Source organism: Bos indicus x Bos taurus, chromosome 11 (assembly GCF_003369695.1).
Source record: "Bos indicus x Bos taurus breed Angus x Brahman F1 hybrid chromosome 11, Bos_hybrid_MaternalHap_v2.0, whole genome shotgun sequence".
Classification (NCBI taxonomy): domain Eukaryota; kingdom Metazoa; phylum Chordata; class Mammalia; order Artiodactyla; family Bovidae; genus Bos; species Bos indicus x Bos taurus.
In genome coordinates, this window is record NC_040086.1 from 54,769,224 (window position 1) to 54,785,082 (window position 15,859).

The following is a 15,859-nucleotide window of genomic DNA, read 5'->3' on the forward strand; positions in this document are numbered from 1 at the left end:
GGCTCAATAAAAGACAGAAATGGTATGGACCTAAGAGAAGCAGAAGATATTAAGAAGAGGTGGCAAGAATACACAGAAGAACTGTACAAAAAAGAGCTTCACGACCCAGATAATCACAATGGTGTGATCATTCAACTAGAGCCAGGCATCCTGGAATGTGAAGTCAAGTGGGCCTTAGAAAACATCACTACGAACAAAGCTAGTAGAGGTGATGGAATCCCAATTGAGCTATTTCAAATCCTGAAAGATGATGCTGTGAAAGTGCTACACTCAATATGCCAGCAAATTTGGAAAACTCAGCAGTGGCCACAGGACTGGAAAAGGTCAGTTTTAATTCCAATCCCAAAAAAGGCAATGGCTCAAACTACTGCACAATTGCACTCATCTCACACGCTAGTAAAGTAATGCTCAAAATTCTCCAAGCCAGGCTTCAGCAATACATGAACTGTGAACTTACAGATGATCAAGCTGGTTTTAGAAAAGGCAGAGGAACCAGAGATCAAATTGCCAACATCTGCTGGATCATCAAAAAAGCAAGAGAGTTCCAGAAAAACATCTATTTCTGCTTTATTGACTATGCCAAAGTCTTTGACTGCAAGGATCACAAGAAACTGGAAAATTCTTCAAGAGATGGGGATACCAGACCACCTACCTGCCTCTTGAGAAACCTGTATGCAGGTCAGAAAGCAACAGTTAGAACTAGACATGGAACAACAGACTGGTTCAAAATAGGAAAAGGAGTACATCAAGGCTGTATATTGTCACCCTGCTTATTTAACTTATATGCAGAGTACATCATGAGAAATGCTGGACTGCAGGAAGCACAAGCTGGAATCAAGATTGCCGGGAGAAATATCAGTAACCTCAGATATGCAGATGACACCACCCTTATGGCAGAAAGTGAGGAAGAACTAAAGAGCCTCTTGATGAAAGTTAAAGAGGAGAGTGAAAAAGTTGGCTTAAAGCTCAACATTCAGAAAACTAAGATCAAGGCATCCAGTCCCATCACTTCATGGCAAATAGATGGGGAAACAGTGGAAACAGTGTCAGACTTTACCTTGGGGGGCTCCAAAATCACTGCAAATGGTGATTGCAGCCATGAAATTAAAAGACGCTTACTCCTTGGAAGGAAAGTTATGACTAACCTAGACAGCATATTAAAAAGCAGAGACATTACTTTGTCAACAAAGGTCCGTCTAGTCAAGGCTATGGTTTTTCCAGTGGTCATGTATGGAAATGAGAGTTGGACTATAAAGAAAGCTGAGTGCCAAAGAATTGATGCTTTTGAACTGTGGTGTTGGAGAAGACTCTTGAGAGTCCCTTGGACTGCAAAGAGATCCAAGCAGTCCATTCTAAAGAAGATCAGTCCTGGGTGTTCATTAGTAGGACTGATTTTGAAGGTGAAACTCCAACACTTTGGCCACCTGATGCAAAGAAGTGATTCATTTGAAAAGACCCTGATAATGGGAAAAATTGAGGGTGGGAGGAGAAGGGGACGACAGAGAATGAGATGGTTGGATGGCATCACCGACTCAATGGACATGGGTTTGGGTGGACTCTGGGAGTTGGTGATGGACAGGGAGGCCTGGCGTTCTGTGGTTCATGGGATCACAAAGAGCTGGACATGACTGAGTGACTGAACTGAACTGAACTGAATGAGAAAAGCAGACCAGATCACTGAACTTTCCAATGTAAAAATAAAAGTCAAGACAGAATACATAATAGATAAAGTACTACATAAGACAGAATACATAAAATAATCACTGAATAAACACTATGTCAGACCCTGGGTTCACTATATTCTGCTGGTGACATAACCTTATCACTGTTGCACAAAGGAGACAGTAAGGATTAGACCAGACCTAGGACCAGAGTGAGGGGAGTGAGGCACCTGCCTCAGGTATAAAGAGGAAGACATCATCAAAGAACTCAGGAATCAAGGTAAATAATAATTTAATGCATACTTCAGAAACTCAAAATTAATGCCAAAAAATCAGCACTGAACAAATATCAGAATTTGAAATAAAGTCAAGCTCTGATAGGACCAGGATTCAGGTGAAGCCAGTGAAGTGTCCTATGTACGTACAGGTCAGGTAACATTTTTACATTTTAAATCTTAGCAAATTAAAGGATGTATTTATACTTTTTAAAATGTCATTATTTACATGAATTTCAAATTTAACTGGGTGTTCTGTAATTTTATGTGCTAAATCCAGCAACTCTATTGCCAGGGGTAATAGAGATGTTTAAGATTGTAAGTAGGGTGGTTACAGACACACGTTTTGTGGGAACGCATATTCTACCTGGCTTCAATAACGAGTAACTAAGCGTATAGCACATGTTCCTAAGGTGTAAGGCACTATGTTGGTCACTGTGGAGGTGGTGAGGGGGGACACACAAAAAGCAAGTTACAGCCTTACACTCGAGGAGCTTCTAATCCAGTGAGTGATCCCAACATGCGACCAACAGCACTAACAACTAGGCAGAAAGACTAGCTCCCTACAGGGCTAAATGAGATGCTCAGAAGAGGAAAACGCTGCATTTGGGAAGTCAAGTAATATCACAGAGGGATGGGAGGATTTAGCCTGGCCTTAAGTCCTGGGCAAAATCTGAATAGGAAAACTCCTCTATCCATGGGATTCTCCAAGCAAGAATACTGGAGTGGGTATCCCTTCCCTTCTTCAGGGGATCTTTCCAACCCAGGGATCAAACCCAGGTCTTTGGCATTGCAGGCAGATTCTTTACTGTCTGAGCCACCAGGGAAGCCCAGATAGGAAAGAGGCAAGGTCAAAGCAGCACCAGGACAAGAAATAGCAAGGCAGGTACTGGGACAACAGTGGGTGGAATGGCCAGCCTTTTCTCTACCATGTGAATGGATCAGTTTGACTACCATGAAGACAAGTTATTTTTATAAGAACTTCCTTATAGGGTGATTATAGCAAACTATAGTTTGATCTGCAAGCTCAGAGGATTCCAGGGATGTTAGCATTTCCACCTTTGTGCGGTTGAGACTCTCTTTGTATAATATTTGCAATTTAGTATCTCCAGCTTTCAAATCTTTGGCTGAAGGCAATTCAAAAACTGCAGTTGACTTGGGTTTGTTTTCTTGGTTTAGAGCAGCTGGGGAATAGTAAAGGCAGGACTGGAAGTTAGGGAATTGGGGCCACCAGCTGAAATCATCCATTTGCTGACCCTTTGTTAGCACTGATTTCTTTAAATGTTACCAGTGTTGGGACAAGGATAATAATCCCTCAATGCTCAGATATACATAGAAAATGGGGACAGTAGCCCATCACTCCATACTCCCCTGTGCTCTGTTATGAACCCAAGTAGAAATACTTTTGGGAGAAGGCAGTGGCACCCCACTCTAGTACTCTTGCCTGGAAAATCCCATGGATGTAGGAGCCTGGTAGGCTGCGGTCCATGGGGTCGCAAAGAGTCGGACATGACTGAGGGACTTCACTTTCACTTTTTACTTTCATGCATTGGAGAAGGAAATGGCAACCCACTCCAGTGTTCTTGCCTGGAGAATCCCAGGGACGGGGGAGCCTGGTAGGCTGCCGTCTATGGGGTCGCACAGAATCGGACACGACTGATGCGACTTAGCAGCAGCAGCAGAAATACTTTTGAATTATCAACCTAAATTGGACAAGAAGCCAATCACTGAGACAGGCCAAATAAACAAAAAAGACTCTTGCTTCATAGTGTCAGCCCTTTGTTATTAGGTTCTGTGATCTTGGACTAAAGATTTGCCCGTTTTTTATGTCTGAGTTCTCTCATAAGCACAATGGATAGCATGATATATGCCCTGTCTTCTTGACTGGGTTAGCAGGACAATCAATCCTGGTGTCAGTGTGCTGGAAACATTAAAAGGCATTAATAGTATTCAGCATAATTAGCAAAGTATTTCTACTGTGGGGAAAAAAATTAAAGTATTGCTTTGGAAAATACACAGAAACTATTTTTAGATCACCTGGACTTTGACTTTCTCTACTCAGGCAGATAATATATGAAAACCTTGCCAAAAACTAGAATTCTTAAAGGAAAAGTTACTTCTGTTTAAGGAAGGGATATTTGGTACAGTTCGTTTTAAACAATTAGTCTGGGATACTGTAAGAGGCTAAATAAGGGACAGAAACACCAGATGAATATCTTTTGCATAGTAGGTCCGTGGATATATTTTTAAATAACTAAAGATTTGGTCATCATGAGCAAATTGTAGTTTCCAGGGAATCAACCAGAAGCCTTACCCAACTCTCCCTCCCTAACCCTCCAGACTCTATAAACTAAAAATAGTTTAACAAATTGAAGCGAAGGGAGAGTTCCATCTTCATTTTTACACCACTGCCTAGTAATTAAACCTAAGTGTGTGGTCTTCATCCATTTACTCCCTGTCTTAGCTGAATAAGAAGGAAACGAAAAGCAGTCATAAGCACTCTCTGCCAGCAACTACCTAGGTGATCTGGCAACTTCTCTGCACTCCAGACTTATCATCTGTCCAACGGAGGGAGCAGACATGAGTGACAGACCCCAGGAAATGGGGGAGCCCAAACCTGTCAAGAACTCATAACCACGTTTCCTTGTTGTGAGGATGTTCTCACTGCACTGCAGAAAGGGCTGGGACTGGCTGTCAGCCGGGGTTTTCTCATCTCTAAAATGTGAGTAAATAACTTGCTTTGGGGATTATTGTGAACCTAAAGAGACAGTATCTGGAGCAGGTGGCACAGCCTTAACTCAGCAAGAGCTATCTTAATCGATTTCTTCTTCTTCCTCACCCCTCCATTCCTCTCAAAGATGAAAAGAGCAAAACCCAGGAAGATGACATTACTGATTCTGATCATATGGCCTCAATATCGTCAGACCAGGACCTCTGGACTTCCAGCCCAGGGCCATTTCTATGCCATATATAAACCATCTCTCTCTCTTAAAATTCTAAGATTTTGTGATTTTATGGAGTTTCACATGTTTCTTTTCAAAGGCCATCAGAAGAAATCTCGGTTTGGGTTTATCTGCCCCATCACACGTTGCCTACAGACCTTGTGTACCTTTCTCAAAGTGCTCCCACTTGCCTTTACCTTTACCTGCAGAGGGTGAGTTTGCAATAGAGACAGTCATTTACTAAGTATTGTTGTTTAAAAAAAATAAAAGAAGAGACAGGCGGGAGCATGCTCTCACAGCGCTTCAGGCAGCTTTCCTAGTTGCCATCTGTTGTGCTCGGGAGGTGCGTGTTTATTAAACTTTATTTGTTTTTGTCTTTGGGCTCTATTTTACAAAACACATTTGGGGCAAATCTGAGGTTGAACTTATGAGAGGAAAGGGAATGAATTTCCTGATTTGGCTTTTTATAGGGGGTCCTTTATTCTCCTAGCTTCTGGCTCTAAATTTAAGTCCAGTTTGCCAAAGTATCAGATGCTATCAAGAAAACTTCCTATTTTTAGTTCAATACTACACAAAAATGATTGGGGACATTAATTGAAATTTTGATTTTTCACAATCATTCTTCAGTAAAAAGACAATATCTTGGTTCATTTTTTAATAATACTGTCCTTTGTCCTATTGCGAAATAAAAGCCCCTCTTTCTCTCTCTTTTATTATTCATCATTCCCTCTGAAACACTGAAGAGATATGCAAAATATTTAAATTCTATACTGAACATTTCACAACTTCCTAATTTATAAAACAAAAAAATAAAGAATAGTAATTTTTAAATTTCTGAAATTGACTGAATATTTGTTTAAAGGCCATTCCCCATTCCAGCCCCTCATTCTACCTTAAACACATAGTTTAGTACAAGGAGTCACTCATGGAGACCCCAAGAATATAAATCTACTATTTCAGTGCTTCCATCAGATCTGTGGTTTCATGTTAGTTTCAGGGCACGATATTAATATGTTGGAAATGGCTGTAAGAAGGCCAATGTCTCTCGCTTTGTTCTTTCTCTCAATGGTACCTGCAAACTTGATTGAATGTTTGAGAAATCTTCAAAATATTGTATAGTGGTGATTCTCATATATTGAATGTGTGGGCTAATCAAATGCCCACTCTTCAGATTGCTGTCATTTGAAAGAGATGGAAGTCAAAATCATCAGAATGGCAGAAAGCTATACTGCGCCATGCACTCCATCTCTAACACATTTTCCTGTCATTTAAACCTAGGATTTAGACAATGGAAGGGAGGAGAAAAAATTATCTATTGATCTAGTGGTCACTCTATCCTGTTTGGAGGGTTGCCTATCTACCTTCAGACCCTGCATGTAGAAATGATATTCTTATTACAAATAGCACCATTATTTAAAGAACCTTGAACACTGTGTAAAACCTTTATATTATGTGTAAATCACAGTCTGAGAATGTGAACCTTTCTAAACATTTCCTTTTCACCACCTATGGACATTTCTCTTAGAAAAAAAATGGGCAATATCTCTTTAGAATGGATAAAAGTTTAGCATCAGCCGCAAACCAAACCCATGATCGGGATCCTTTAACCACATAAAATTCCAGCTTCCCTGGACTCTGAAATAGGGGTGGGAGGATAAAGATAGGGAAAAACATTATGATAATGTGTTAGGGCAAAAATGTATCTGATGCTTCTCTGCCAGGCATTATCAATACTCAAGGAAAAAATCATCACTAATAAGGTTAGAAAATCAGGATGGCTTTGTTTGTGAAACCCCCAGACCACACCTACTAGCATAGCAGTGTCAGTACACATATCAGGCAATGCACAGAGAAGGCCTGACTTGGAGAGTTCAGGGCACGTTGCTGTCGTTTCCATTTTCCCAGCAACTTCTCTTGGGTTCTTTTGGTAAACCCTCTAATTTTTCCTTCTGATTCTCAACCAAGGAGTTCTGGCCCAGGGATAAACTCATGATAACATCCAAACCAGTGAGATTCAGCCATAAGGTGGTTGGTAAAATTATTAATAAGGAGGCATATTTTTCTCCACTGGGATTGATAAACTGTCAGCAGATACACCTTGAGCTGGTTAAGGTGTCTTTGAAAATGGGTGTCACAAGAAAAGCATAGCTGGGGAGTAGAAAGAGGAGAAAAGGGAGGGGGAGGGAAGGGGAATAAGGAGAGGGAGAGAGGAAGAAGGAGAGAGATGAGAAATTAATTTGGGGCTGAAAAGAGATGAGATGCTAGGGAAAGGAAACAAAAGGGAATGCAAAAGAAGGGAAGAGAAGGGTAAGGGAAGTCAGCTTTTGGAGGCAAACCAGATTGGTTCATAGTTTTCATTATATACTAAACTTGTAAAATAAAACTCCATGAAGGTACAGTCTTTCCTTTATTTATCATTAAATCTTGGCAGCCTGGAGCTTTGCCTGGCAAATAATAGGCACTCAACAAATTTTATTATTATCAGTGAATGAAATGCATGGGTTCCTGAATCTAGCTGTACCTAAATCCATTAGTATCTATCAATGGATTTCCTAGTGTCATGAGTTAACAAATTCCCCCATGTTTGTTGATGTCGAATCTCTGTCCCTAACAACCAACAATGTCTAACTAAATCAGAGACCTTAAACTACCAGACCAAAATGATTTGAAGGTGGCATGTTAGAAAGGGAAAACCTCAGCAAGTTCCCCGTGGATGTAGCTCAGAGAACCAAGGGAGCTCAGACCTTGGTTTCACCTAGAGAGCTTTTCGCTGCACTAATCACTGTCAGAGCTCTAAATCCTAATATTGTATTCCTCCCCTAAATCCAGTCAGTCAGTAGATTTGAGAATTTATCCATCAAAGAGACCTTAGGAATCTTGCTGTTCCTCAAATCCTTCTGCCCATGACAACCAACCATGCGAATGTATTGGGTTGGCCAAAAAGTTCGTTTGGTTTTTTTCTATAACATCATATGGAAAAATCTGAACAAAGTTTTTGGCCAACTCAATACATTTCCAACACCACATTATTCTTAATATGACCTGTTGAGACCAAGCTTTCACTTCCTTGGCCCAGTATACCTCTCAGTTTCCATTTAGTGCTTACTGCATCTCTACTTTCTAGTAAACTTTTGAGTCTATATTTTAAGACTTCATAAATGCTTTTCCTTCTTGTAACTGCCTGTATCTCTAGTCAATTTGTTCCTTCTCAACAACTCACACACCTTCTGCCTCATGTTGGTGCCTGGCTGAAAGGGGTTATTCTCCCTTTGACCTTTTGCCTAACCAGGTTCTACCCATGCTTCAAGGAACAGCTCCAAATCTTTCCCCCGGGAGTGTTTCTGTACTGAGCTAGTCCTTAAAGATCTTCCTCTCCTCTGACCATATCCTTCTATTAGGTACTGTGGCAAATAATACATATGCTAATAATAGACTATCCTGCACTGTTTATCAAGTTTTCATACTTCAGCAAAAAAGGAACCCAAGTTTTCTATGGATAGTGAATGCCCTGATTTTCTCCTGGAGTACTCAGCATAAAACCCCTAAGATTCCAAATATATGCATTAACATATGATATTTGTTTTTCTCTTTATGACTTACTTCACTCTGTACAATAGCCTCTAAGTTCATCCACATCACTTCAAATGACCCAATTCTGTTCCTTTTTATGGCTGAGTAATATTCCACATTTTTCCCATCCATTCATCTATTGATGGACACTTAGGTTGCTTCCATGTCTGGACTATTGTAAATAGTGCTATGATGAACATTGGGTACTTGTGTCTCTTTGAATTATGTTTTTCTTAGGGTAAATGTACAGCAGAAACTAATACAACATTGGAAAGCAATTATATGCCAATCAATAAAATCAAGAATAAAAAAAATAAAATGATGGTGATTAAAAAAAAACAAAAACAAAACAAAAGCCTCCTAAGAAGTGCTCCAGAAACACTCATTTGTGAATAGAAGGACAGAGGGTCCATGTAGGCACCTAGGGTTAGAAGGCAGGTATGGAAGGAGTGAATGATTTGGAAAATTTGGGGTCCTAAAAATAAATATCACCTACTTCATGATTTACTGATCAAAACCACAGGAAGTGGTTGGCACCTGTGTAATGTTACAATTCTTGCTCTTTGATTTATTTTATCACCACAGGTGTAGTCCCCAGTGATTATCTGTCAGGCAACCCTGCCCTAGAAGACAGTTTCCATCAGAGCCCCCCTTCCCCAGCTCCCAAGTTTGGATGATTGTTGAGAGCAATGGTAAATTAACCATATGCACCCTCAAAGCCTATGAGAGACAATGAACTGAGCAAACTGCTAAAAAAAAATGCCATTTTATCTTCAGAGTTGAGATGGAAGTAGTCAAGGCAAAGTGAAATTTCCATTGATTTTATACACACACACACACACACACAAACCTGTATATACCCATACTACATAAATGATTTAAATTTCAATGAAATTTAAGCTTCTGCTTCATTTTTCTGTGCATATTCCCCAAACCACTCAGTTACTATTAAAGCTAACAACACCTAAAAGATCCCCAGACTCTGGCAATTTCCAGCATCTCAAAAATAAGATCAATAGTTGGGTCCACACTGCTGAGACTTCACAGAAATCGGAAAACAATCAGGCAGACGGTTACTTTGGTTTACGGAATGTCTATCTGGGTAGGGACCCCAAGCCTTGGTCTTCCTGTGCTTCATCTGCCCATAGATCAGAGGCCAGTTCATACTGTAATTCCTTCAACACACATCCCTGCCCTCCCATCTCACAGCAACCCATCCTCCACTGAGTACCTATAGCCACCTGCATCATTTATTTGGTTGCCCGTTTCCACTCAGGCAACAATTACATATGGTACAAATCTCTTGCATTGTTAATTGAATTTCAGATGTCACACTTTAAAACACAAATATATAAAATGCATAATTATAATCCTATACTATTCACAAACTTCTCATGACTCTATGTCACTTCTTCCCAATTAGAAGTACAGGAGTTTAAAGATAGTGTATTAGTCAGCTTGGGTTGACATAAGAAAATACCACCAACTGGATGGCTTAAACAAGAGACATTTATTTTCCTGTTATCCTGAAGGCTAGAAAGCCAAGATCAAGGTCCTGCAGGGATGGTTTCTCTCTTTTTGGCTTACAGACATGGTGGAAAGAGAGGTCAAGTAAGCTTCCTAGCACCCTTCTTCTTATAAGGGCACTAAGCCTATAATGGAACTCTCCTGAGGGAATCATGTCAAAGATGTGGGATAGTGGATTTGAAAGCTATAGCACCTCCTCTTTCGGGGGAGTCGGTGGGTACACACAGTCCCCTGGGGGCTTTGGATCTCTGACAGCTTCCCAGGCTGAAAAGAAATCCAGAGCTCAAACTCAGCACATTGTACCCTGTACCATATCTCAGCTGCTTTCTGCTACTCTGGTTGATGAAGTATTTAGCATTGGAAATGTTGAGATTTCACAGGTCACTATTGTGGGGATTATTAGAAATGCAGAGAAAGCTACAACCAACATTGTTTACAAGATAGATGACATGACAGCTGCACCCATGGATGTTCGCCAGTGGGTTGACACAGATGATGCCAACAGTGAAAACACTGTGGTCCCTCCAGAAACATATGTGAAAGTGGCTGGTCATCTGAGATCTTTCCAGAACAATAAAAGCCTGGTAGCCTTTAAGATCATGCCCCTGGAGGATATGAATGAGTTCACCACACATATTCTGGAAGTAGTCAATGCACACATGATGCTGAGCAAGTCGAACAGCCATCCTTCAGCAGGGAGAGCGCCTATCAGCAACCCAGGAATGGGTGAAGCTGGAAACTTCGGTGGGAATAACTTCATACCAGCAAATGGCCTCACTGTGGCCCAGAACCAGGTGCTGAATTCGATCCAGGCTTGCCCAAGACCTGTATGATTGAACTTTCAGGATCTCAAGAACCAACTCCAACACATGTCTGTAGCCTCAATCAAGCTAGCTGTGGATTTTCTAAGCAACGAGGGACACATCTATTCCACTGTGGATGATGATCATTTTAAATTCACAGATGCAGAATAACTGGATCTAACTGGGTACCCGAGATATTTTCCAGTTGGACCTTTTTTTGCAGCCTCTTGTCTCCAGCTGTGCATATAATTGCCAAGGTGACTTCTAGGAAATAGATTTCATCTATAACAGATCTCAACTGACATCCTTTTGAAACTTACTACTACTCTTCTGTGTTTTTGATGGACTTCCCTGGTAGCTCAGACGGTAAAGCGTCCGCCTACAATGCGGGAGACCCGGGTTCAATCCCTGGGTCAGGAAGACTCCCCTGGAGAAGGAAACGGCAACCCATTCCAGTATTCATGCCTGGAAAATCCCATGGACCGAGGAGTCTGGTAGGCTACAATCCATGCGGTCGCAAAGAGTTGGACACGACTGAGCGACTTCTGTGTGTGTGTGTGTGTGTGTGTGTGTGTGTGTGTAAGCCTATAATGAGGGCCCCATTCTAATAACTTATCTAAACCTAATTACTTTAAGAAGCCCCATTTCCAAATACCATCACCTTGGGGGGCTTCAACATAGGAATTTCGGAGGCAATCAATTCAGTCCATGTGTACATGCATGCATGTTAAGTCATTTCAGTCATATCGTACTCTTTGCAGTTCTGTGTACTGCAGCCTACCAGGCTCCTTGGTCCATGGTATTCTCCAGGCAAGAATACTGTAGTGGGTTGCCATGCCCTCATCCAGGGCATCTTCTCCACCCAGGGATCAAACCTGCGTCTCTTGTGGCTCCTGCATTGCAGGCAGATTCTTAATTGCTGAGTCACTGGTGAAGCCCCAAGCTTAAAGACACTAGATATTAAAAAAGGAATGGGTTTGGTAAAATGGCACTTTCAAGGGCTGAGCAAGGTCCTGACTGGAACAAACGGGCCATCCCAGAGAGCACCTGGGACCATTCTATTTGCCAACCTTACAGTAGAACAAAATGAAGAGGTTTCCCTGGTGACATTGGGAAAAGAAAATCACAAATTGGGAGTGCCTGGCACTTCCTGCATGCCCAGGGGACCCCCAAAGAGATTACCTGGCACTCTTGAGAACCAACGCTTTTTCTTTTCCTGCCCAAATCAAATCTGACCTCTCTTGGTCCTTGGAAAACCTGTGAGAACCACTTTTCCCCATCCTCTCATCAACCCCACCTACAATCTATATCATGACACTTTCTTCTCCTTGTCACACTTCCCTCAAAAAGACCAGCACTATCTGGAAAGTAACCACATAGGTCCTGGTCACTTTAGTTCTTATCACTACAGGGGAACTAAGAGAGAATAACATTTCATTTTTAATTAAAATAACTAAAGAAATATTTTAACTACTTATAAATTAGCAAGCTCCAGTCTAGAGGTGCTAGCCTCATTGCTAACCCGTTTTCTCTTCAAGCCTTGGGCTCTAGCTCAACTTTTCAAACCCACCTGCAAGCCAGACTAGACAGCCAGGCTGCTCCCAGCCCCAGCACCAAAGTCCCAAGGCCTCTGCCACATGACCAAGGTCTAAGCACAAGGCACTCCTCAGGCTTAGGTGAGTCAGGGATCTCTCAGAGGCCCTTCTCCCTGAAAAGCTTGGAATTTGACCCATAAGGGAACCATCTCAGGGGGCCTTTGCTCACCCTTGGCACTGATGAAAACTTTATGAGGCAAATAGTACTTTTTTTTTTTTTTTTTGTAGCACAACCGTTAAAAATTAAACTAAGTAGAAAGCAGACCGAAACCCTGCAACACATGTCTCACATGGTCCCAAATATTCCTCACTGTGTGGCTCCCATAAACACCATCTGCTGTGTTAATTTGTAAAGAATTACAAGGTTCTTAAAATTACACTTTGCTCTCTGTAGCGTACACTGTGTCTATTAAGGCGGAGAGTTGAGAATATGCATCACGACTAGCCAGACACTGAGATCTTTTTCCTTCCTATGCTGGGATCCTACTGAAAGTTCGCTAAGTCTGCATTTAAGTCTGAATTTTAAAAAGTGTATCGTACTCTCTCTAGACGAGCTGTAGGAAAAAGATTCAAGACAAAATACACACAGCAAAATCTTGGCCTGGATTAGAATCCTAGCATCTCATACATTTTCAAGTTGTATGCGCATCCCTCCACTTCACTGAATCCTTCTGATGATGCAAAGTCCTTGAGTGTAAGTTAAAGACAGTACACAGCCAAAACTGAGAGAACTTCTTGGGTGAGACTTGCTCCTCCATCATGAAGTTCTGACCTCTAGGGGCCCTCAGAGCCCTTGGTTGGTGGCTGAGTCTTTCTCAATTGCTCATCCCTGTCTACTCACAGAGCCAGAAGGGCAGCATCATGTTGCCAAGCACATCTCTCTGACAATTCAGGGCTAAGGTGTCGGGCCACTAATGTAAGCTTTTAGGTGGATTAAATTCCAAAAGGGGTTGCTGGTTACATGATGGTAAATGGTGGCCAGAAATGAGAAGGGAACTAGGAGGGTCTTCGGCTGAATAACACAAGGCTGGAAACTGCCGATGTGACATAATTGTTACAAATGGAGCTCCCTAAGTTCCTCTACCAGGAGATTCAATTCTGTGGCTCAGGAGTAGGTTGGAAATCTGAGTGTTTAATAAACATTTTAAAAATTACAAAGTTCTGGAAATACAGGGATTGTTTTAGTGGGTCCCGACCTGATGAATCATTTTATTAATTAAAATATTTCTAATTAATACCTAGGAATCTACATTTCCATATTGCCATGTTTTGTTGCTCAGCCTAGTTTGGGATCAATGAGTTCTGCAACAGTTTCCTAGTAGTAAGCCTGAAGTCGAACCAAGGATCCACAATGAAGGCAAATCTGCTTAATTCCTGATGACTCAGTTACTGATGTCAAAAACATAAGTTTCATAACCAATTGACTTAAGTGGAAAGGAAAGCCATACTGCCTGAGGATCCAAACAAGATAAAGCAGACACAGCCTGCCACATCATGTCAGAAAAAGTCCCTGAAAAAGAAGATTAAACCAGCTCCCCCAAATTTCTTACCTGCCACAGTCACATCTACATGTAGACATTAAAATAAGGCTGCTTGATACAGTGGACACAGAAATAAACAAGGCATCTGATCTTACTAAAGCACAGAGAGATTTACAAATTTATGAGAGCACATACACAGAAAAACAGGATCCTGATCCAGGCAGTGTTTCAGAGTTTCTACTGGTAAACCCAAGTCTACACTGTGCTGATTTCTCAACATTTTCTGAAAATTTACTCCCAAATTCCTCTCCCTATGGCCCCAATCTCTCTATTCCCTTGTAAGTACATCCCAGTTCTCAGAGAAGCCTGTCTCTGAAAACCACGTAATAATCTCCCAGACACTAATTGTGCCTTTCCTCCCACCTCAATCATCCTCCACAGCCCAGGTCAAGCTCTGCCTGACCCCATACCCCACACAGAATTTCTCTTCTCTCAACCACAGCAGCAACTGGTACAGTCCTTTCTGATGTCAGGCCATAGCATCCCCCTTAGACAAATCTCTGAGCAGCCTTCTTCAGGAAAGCTGGCTCTGAGCTGTCTCCCCCTACATCACTCATAGTCAGAGATCTGGCTAGAGCTACCCCTTGATTGCAGGCTGTCATGAAAAAAGGCAGGAATAGGATTAAATGTGCTTGCTTGAATATTCTCTGTTCACTTAGAGTAAGCTGTACTGCATTGCTTCAAATTATATCGTCAATCTTATGAAAAAGCAGATTTTTAACACTGATTGTAAGGGGGAAAAAAACTACCAAACCGGGTTGGCATGCTAAGTTGCTTCAGTAGTGTGCAACTATTCACAACCCTATGGATTGTAGTGGATCAGACTCCTCTGTCCACGGGATTCTCCAGGCAAGAATACTGGAGTGGGCTGGCATGCCTTTCTTCAGGGGATCTTTCCGACCCAGGGCAGCAACACCCAAATTGTTTGATGATCCCTCTGTAAATTACATAACTAACACAATCATGTAAAATGAAAATGGTGTAATCATGTTTTATACATCAACGTGTGTGTGTGTATGTGTGTTGCAAGTTCACTCACTGCCATTATCTCTTTACTGTATGGTTACTGTTTCCACTAATAGAGTGTAAACTCTGTTGAGAGAAAGACCATATCCCCACTATGTCAGGTGCAATGCCCCAAAAGGAGTTTCCTTGCACACAATAAAGTGACGACTGCCATTCCCACAGGACAAGAGGAGTCAAAATATGTTATCGCCAACCTTCATTGGCTGAACTGCAACGAAGGACCACTGAGAAAGATGGAATCCAAAAATCCCAGTCCTTTCAGAATCTACTACTGACTTGTTTATTTGCATCCATGACTATCTATCTGGGCCACAGGCAATGATGGGAATGCATACTGCCAACTGCAAAGGTCATCCCAGTCTCCTGAGTGCTTCTGACACTAAGACTTGGGGCAAGTGAAGATGGATGCTTTGATAAAGAAATCAGTGTTCCCTCATTCTTAAATGAATGTAAATGTAATTCTTAAATGTAAAATGACAATGCAAATAAAATTTTCAGCCCATAACTACCACCTGCCCATCCTTCTGAGCATCTCCCAACCCTTCCCCTTCCTTCAAACAATTTTTGAAGCAGACACAAACAGTACTAAATTACATCTTGGTTCTGCTATCTAATAGCTGTGTGTGTATGTGCAAAGTCACTTCAATCATGTCCAACTCTTTGCGACCCTATGGACCATAGCCCACCAGGCTCCTCTGTCCATGGGTTTCCCCAGGCAAGAATACTGGAATGGGTTGCCATTTTGTACTCCAGGGGATCTTCCCAAACCAGGATTGAACCCACGTCTCTTAGTCTCCTGCACTGGGAGGTGGGTTCTTTACCACTAGAGCCACCTGGGAAGCCCCTTGGCAATTTACTTAAACTCGTTAAATCTCAATCCTCATCTGTAGAACAACAAAAAGGATGCTTAAACCTAGAT

The 15,859-nt window shown here is 41.6% G+C and overlaps 1 protein-coding gene and 1 pseudogene across 5 annotated transcripts in view; one reads left to right on the forward strand and one right to left on the reverse strand.

Annotated features, from left to right (window-relative positions):
- The window catches only part of CTNNA2 (catenin alpha 2), a 1,359,097-nt gene that overhangs the window by 310,003 nt on the left and 1,033,235 nt on the right, over positions 1-15,859 (reverse strand). The gene's annotated exons all lie outside the window — the stretch shown is intronic.
- On the forward strand, positions 10,131-10,949 carry LOC113901334 (annotated as a pseudogene).